We start from the raw sequence: 6,896 nt of genomic DNA on the forward strand, positions 1-6,896 counted from the left end.
GAGAGAGAGAGAGAGAGAGAGAGAGAGAGAGAGAGAGGGATTCTAAAAAGAATGGAAAGGAAATGTTACAAATAAAAAATACTGTAACAAATATGAAGAATGCTTAGTAATAGACTGGACACAGCCCAGGAAAAAAATCAATGAACTTAAAGATTTATAAATAAAAACTTCTAAAACTGAAATACAAGAAAGAAACCTAGAGAAAAAGTCTGAACAGAATATCTAAACACTGTGGGGAAAATTGCAAAAAGTATAAATGCCATGCATTAGTCACCATGGTAGAAGGAGAATCAATTCCCCTGACTTCACTATCCTTTAGGCAAAATAAAATAGAATACTTCCTGGGCTGTCGTTGCCCCTTGCTCACATTTCCCAGTAGGAGAAGTAATAATTAGATTGGTGAGCTTGGGAGAAAGAATTAAGCATCCAGTACCATATATTTCAACTTCTGCTTTTACTGGGGGTGGGGGGAAAGGGGGAGGGAAATTTTATTCTGGTAGAAATATTCAGAAACCTATTGTTATTGCATACCATTTTAGCATAAGCCTTTTAGAAAAATGGAGTCAGAGATGAGGCCTACATGCTAAATTTTATTGGGAAGGGATGTAATTCCAGGGCAATTGGAATAAGAGAAAACGTATGAGGAAGAAAAGGAAGGAGAACAAATATGAAGTGGTATATTACTAAGCTGACTACAACTTCACTCAAAAGTTAAAACACAGCCAATTACTGTACATCTGTCACAATCTGCGTGGAACCACCATCTCAAAAAGTTCTTTGGTGGGAGAGGGAGAAGAATTAGTTACTGTATATTGTCTCTCATTGTTCAAAGTTTGCACCAGTGCCCCAGTTTGTCCCTTACATTTCTGGGTTGTATCACCCACTCTTCCAGGCAGCCTGTGGGGAAGTCAGATCCCATACCCACTGGGTAGGGACAGCCAGATTCTCAGTGGGTTCATCGATTTGGTTGTAGGAACCAAAGTTGCTGTGGCTTTCATTTTGCTGCTCATGATGAAGGTAGTATCAGAGCAGAGGTCTCGCCCTGGGCAGACACCTGGGAATGTTAAGAGTGGGCAACGTTGCCCCTAAGACAGGCAGCCATGGGCTTATCCCAGACATGTTTGAAAGATGCTTCTAAGGTATAGTAGCAACCCTAGTTTCTCATAACCAGCCGGTATAGCTATTTCATTTTCCCCACTTTTCCTTCCTTCTTTCTTTCCTTTTTTTATTTATTTTTTCCTGCTGTTCTACCAGCATGAGAAACCCAAAGTGGCCAGGGAGTTGTTGCAGCTCATAGTTTTGTGGAACCCTCACTGTTCTCTATGAACCAGGACCCTAATTTCCTAGAACCAAGACCTCTAACCCAGGAGAACCTAAGTTTGCAGAGTGTGGGGCCAATCCTATTTTAATCACCTCTTCTCATCCTGTTGAAGAAATTCTCGTTCTAGAGGTGTGGGGAGAGCTGAACCCATGACACCCAGTGCTGGGCAGATGAGGCTGACAGCAGCTGATTAGTCACAGCCTGTGGAAGAGGACACCATGTTCCGTGAAGGGCTACATGGGGGTTGCATTCAGAAAAAGTGGGAATAGGAGAGCCTGGGTGGCTCAGTTCGTTAAGCGTCCGACTTTGGCTCCGGTCATGATCTCGCAGTCTGTGAGTTTGAGCCCCACATTAGGCTCTGTGCTGACAGCTCAGAGCCTGGAGCCTGCTTTGGATTCTGTGTCTCCTTTTCTCTCTGCCCCTCCCCCACTGGTGTTCTGTCTGTCTTTGTCTCTCAAAAATAAATGTAAAAAAAAAAAAGGAACAACCAGGGCCTGCAGGAAGCCAGACTCTGTGAATGAGGCCCACGTCCATTCTTCCTCCATCTGGTTGTAGCGCACATTCCCAGGAGCATTAAGGGGGGACCATTGGTGCAACAGAAGTAGGTAACGTAAGATCTAAGCCACATATTATAATTTTGGTAGGCTTTCTATATACCTGAATATACCATTTTCATCAGATAATGTTTCTGCCCAATTTTATGACTCATGAATCTGATTATACTGTGCTCATCATGGAGAAATAGTCTCCAAATAGCTGCCTCCAAAATCCAAAGGGGGCCAAAGTACATAAGATCTCCTAGTAGTAGGAGGTACAAGGAGCAACAATTTTTCCTTTACTTTAGAGAAGTGGTTCTGGTATGTTTCAGGCAACTTGACCCCTAAAAACCTCACCAATGCAGAGACGCTGAATCTCTGTGGAATTAATCTTCTACCTTCGGGCATGCATGTGACTTACCAGGTACCTGGGGCTTGTACAGTCTCCTACTGATTATGTTTCATTAGCATGATTTTACAGATATTGCGGGCCAGCATGACGTTCTATGCAATGTAGAGGTAGTCATCATCCCAATGAAGTGTATTATGACAGATGAAAAGAGAGTTGACACAGCTCTGAGGCAAGACTGTAAAAGTGTCCTTGCCATTGTTGGGAGAAGAAACCTGCTATGGTCTACAAATACCTCTGCACATTGTTTCTAGGTGTGCCAAGAACACAAAGGCCTGGTCAGTCTGTCCAGGACATTTCTCAGGGTTGTGATTATAGTGAACAACCTGAGGGATGAGGCACTATCTTCTCCCAGGCAAAGAAGAGGCCTACCATAAAAACAGATTTCCCAAGGTCAGTGTTCCTTTCCTATAAGGCAACCAACTGAGTGAATGGGCATCTATCTCTGCCCATTTGTGCCATCTCCTTCACTCCCCACACTGTGAGGCTTAGGGGGTGTGGGGAACCAATGCAAATGAATATGAAATTCTGGCTATTGTTTTCTCAGTGAGTGGTAAAGTCTTTTGTGTCTGATCCAGTAGTCTCATGTCTTCTGCTAACATCCATAAAACTGTGGGCAGCCAACTTGTTAGTTTGAAGATACCATAAAACCTCAGTCCCTACATAGTTCTTGACAGCCACATAAAGGTGAGCTGCTTCCTTTATTCTCTGCTACTGGCTATGGGGAAGAAAAACTTTGCCAAATCAATAGTCATATCTCAAGTGTTAGAGGCTTGGTGGCAATAGTAGATACCACATCTGGCATAGTAGCTGTGCTTAAGTCTATCATTTGGTTAAATTGGTAATGGTTCACTGATTATCAGGCTCTACGATCCCTCTAATTTTTACAGTAGCCAAAGAGTAGAATCAAAGAGAATATTATGGTAACCCCTCCATCTTTGATGCTGGTGTTAATCTCTGTAGTTCTTCAAGGATCGTGGTATTACTCCTGTAATTCGCAAAAGACGCAGAAGTTTCAGGGACTTCTACATGTCCAGTGGTTCTCAATCAGTAGTGATTTTGCCTTCCTAGGGGACATTTATCAATGTTTGGGAGCATTTTTGGTTGTCATAACAAGAAGGTGTTCATGGCATCCAGTGGGTTTGGTGGTGGCAGGGATGCTGTTAAACATCCTACAATGCCCAGAAAAGCCCCCACAGTGAAGAGCTGTTGGCTCAAAATGTCAATAGTGCTAATATTGAGAAATCCTGCATTTAGCCCATTCTACAACAATGACCCTTACTTTACAGGACAGGTAATCGATTTTAGGGTGCTGCCAGAATCTATGTATATCTGTCCTGATCATGCATTTGAGAACCAGGGAAATAATTGCAAAATGGGTATCCAGAACCACTGAACCCACCATTAGGTGGGCTTGGTCTCCATAAGCCTCTGTTCCAACCAGAGGACTGTGCAGGTGTTTCAGACCTCATGATATCAGTAGCATCTCATACACTGTAACTAATAGTCTTCGAAAAGTCTAGATTTGACTCTTTCCCTAGTGTATAGTTACCCTGGCAAATTGCTTCAGTTTCTCTCCAGGGAAGGATCAGAGGAATAATTACTGCATATACTTACAGTAGAATTAAAGGATCCTTCCTCAAGAGGATCCAGCATCTTCTTCAATCAATGGGCTCTGGGTTTGTAAACTGACTTAGATCTGGAAACTCAAGGATAGAGTACAATTTTCCATCATGGCAGACAATGATAGCATTCTGCTCGACAGCTTCTGGTTTTTTTAATTATTCAAATCACTTATGAACCTAGTCAGTTTCCCATTGCCATACATCCCTGAAAGTAGGCACCCTTATTCATACTGGGGCATTGCAGCTCTTAATGTTAATGAGGTTTCTCTTTCCTTTGGTGGTTAAGGGCTGCCACCCAGCTTTTGACAGTCCAGACATTTTTTTTTAACCACCATGGATAAGAGGGTGCCCAATTCCATAGTAACATCTCCCATTGTGAACCTAGCCTACAGAGGACAGCCACCACTGAGCTTCCCAAAGATACTGGTGCCCTTTCACAACCACCACCACTATTTCTCCACAGCAATACCTGCATCATGAGAGGAGTCCTTCTGGGAAACATAGTCAGGTGGCAGGCTTTACAAAGTGAATCTATTCTCACACACACACCTTTTGAGACTCCTAACCTCTATCTCAAAAGTACGTCAAAGAATTTCCAATATCTCTACTCATTCATGTTAGGCCTTCATGAAAACTAGGCTCAAAGGAGCCATTGCAGCAGCACATAAGGACCAACTCCAGGCATCCTTTCCAGAACACTGAACCCAGTGGCTATGTCAATCCATTCTCACGTATCCAGCCTCTGTCTGCGTCCTTCCATCTAATAACCTCAAGATCCACGCCCACAGTGTTTCCACAGTTCCTGCCTGCATAAAATTTTGTCAGGTTCAACATTTCCTTTGGCAAGTAGGTTACTTCTTCCCTGGAAGAACTTGTACTTCCCTTTATATTTGCCTGGGGGCAATGAGGGGAGTGGCTCTTGAGGAAATCTTGAGAACAAGCATCATTTTGGGAGGCATCTACCTCAGGTGAGATCATTGATACTTTCCAAGCAAGAGGTGGTTCTTCACACATGACAAGGAGAGATAGGCTATTTCTGCCATCCAGGGAGACTCAGGCTTGTCTACACAAATATCTCCACCCCAGGTTTCAATTTCCCACTCTTTCCCAGTCAAGACCCTGACCTTGACCTACAAGACCCGTTGAGGCTGCACATCAAGTTTCTTTTACAACACTGTCACCCTAAACAAATGGCAAGTGCAGATGCTTTTTGGTTGCAGGAGATTAATGCTGCTACGAGTCCTCTGGCTTTCAGAGCATGACTTACGTTGATAATTAGATGCCCTGAGTCTATTATTTTCTTTTAGCAAGGCTCCAAATGCCTCAAAAGCAGCCACATCTACACCACAGTTGTTCCTCCTTGGATCAAATGTGGTAGCTCCATGATTTTCCAAAGTCTTGCCCTCTACCTGTACAGCACTGTGATGTACACAGGTGAAACAGCAGGTGAAAAAAATTAGCAACTGCAAAGCCACTTCTCAGGGCTATCACCACCTCACTTACCTGATTACTTTCAGACAATCAAATCCTAAATCAAATCCAAAATCTGATTCTGACAGTCTCCTTTCTAGAACAATTCTGCTAGCTTTCTTAGTAAACAAAATCTGAGGCAGTGTGTATGCTAACACTTGATTTATTGGTAGTGTAATCCCAGGGCAGCCAGAGTCAAGAAAAAGGGAAATAAGGCAGGGAAAGAGGGACAGCAAATACAAGGTAGTCCATTACTGAGCTGGCTGCAGCTTCATAGGAAAACACAGCCAATTGCTTGATCATGTGAGAAGTATCCACACAAACTGTTGGGAAACATCTTCTGAGAATAGCCCATTGTGGGAAGTGTTCTAGTTTTCTACTGCTGTGTAACAAACTACCTAAGAACATAGTGGCGTAAAATTACTATTTTATTTTGCCCTCAATTCTGCGAGTCAGGAATATAGGAAGGACTCAGCTGAGTGGCTCATCTCTGATCAATGGGGCATCAGTTATGATGGCTGGGATAGAAGATCTACTATCAAGATGGCTTCTTCACTCATATGTAGCACCTTGTCTGAGATCACTAGTAATTGATGCTGGCGCTTGGCCGGGGCTGTTGCCACATGGACTCTTCATGTGGCTTAGGCTTCTCTCAGATCGTGGCTCAGTATCCAGAGAGTGCATCCCAAGAAAAGTAATTCCAGAAGAACTAGACAGAAGTTGCAAGGCCTCTTATGACCTTGCCTCAGAAATCTAAGAATGTCCACTACACTCTATTGCTCAAGGAAGGTCCCCAAGGCCCGTATAGATTCAAGGGAAGGAAAAACTGGGCTCTACTTCTCAGTGGAAAAAGTAGCAAAGAATTTGTAGCCATATTTAATCTATAGCAGTCCACGAGCAAGGGAAAAGAGATAGCAAATATAAGATGGTGCATTACTGAGATGCCTAGAGTTTCACACACACAAATAAAACACCCCACAGCCAGTTGTTTAAATATTCCGGTCTCCAAATAGGATATCTGGGGAAACTGCCTCAGAATAGTCTATTGAGGAAAATAAAAAAAAAGTATTTGCTAGTTCTTCACCCCTATATGGTCTCTTGTCTTTCATTGGTCAACATTTGCCACATGAAGTGGTAACCCCTACACTTGTGGGTTCTGTCGCTTAGTTGCCCTATTTCCTAGGAAGCTGCTGGGGAAACCATATTCCATGAGCAGTGCTATTGCTGGGTCCTAGGGGAGTTCTATTGTTAGTTTCCTGAGGAACCTCCACACTGTTTTCCAGAGGGGCTGTACCAGTTTACATTCCCACCAACAGTGTAGGAGGGTGCCCGTTTCTCCACATCTTCGCCAGCATCTAGAGTTCTCTGATTTGCTCATTTTAGCCACTCTGACTGGCGTGAGGTGGTATCTCAGTGTGGTTTTGATTTGTATTTCCCTGATGAGGAGGGATGCTGAGCATCGTTTCATGTGTCTGTTGGCCATCTGGATGTCCTCTTTGGAGAAGTGTCTGTTCATATCTTCTGCCCATTTCTTC

Source organism: Hyaena hyaena, unplaced genomic scaffold (assembly GCF_003009895.1).
Source record: "Hyaena hyaena isolate Hyena2069 unplaced genomic scaffold, ASM300989v1 scaffold_476, whole genome shotgun sequence".
Lineage (NCBI taxonomy): Eukaryota > Metazoa > Chordata > Mammalia > Carnivora > Hyaenidae > Hyaena > Hyaena hyaena.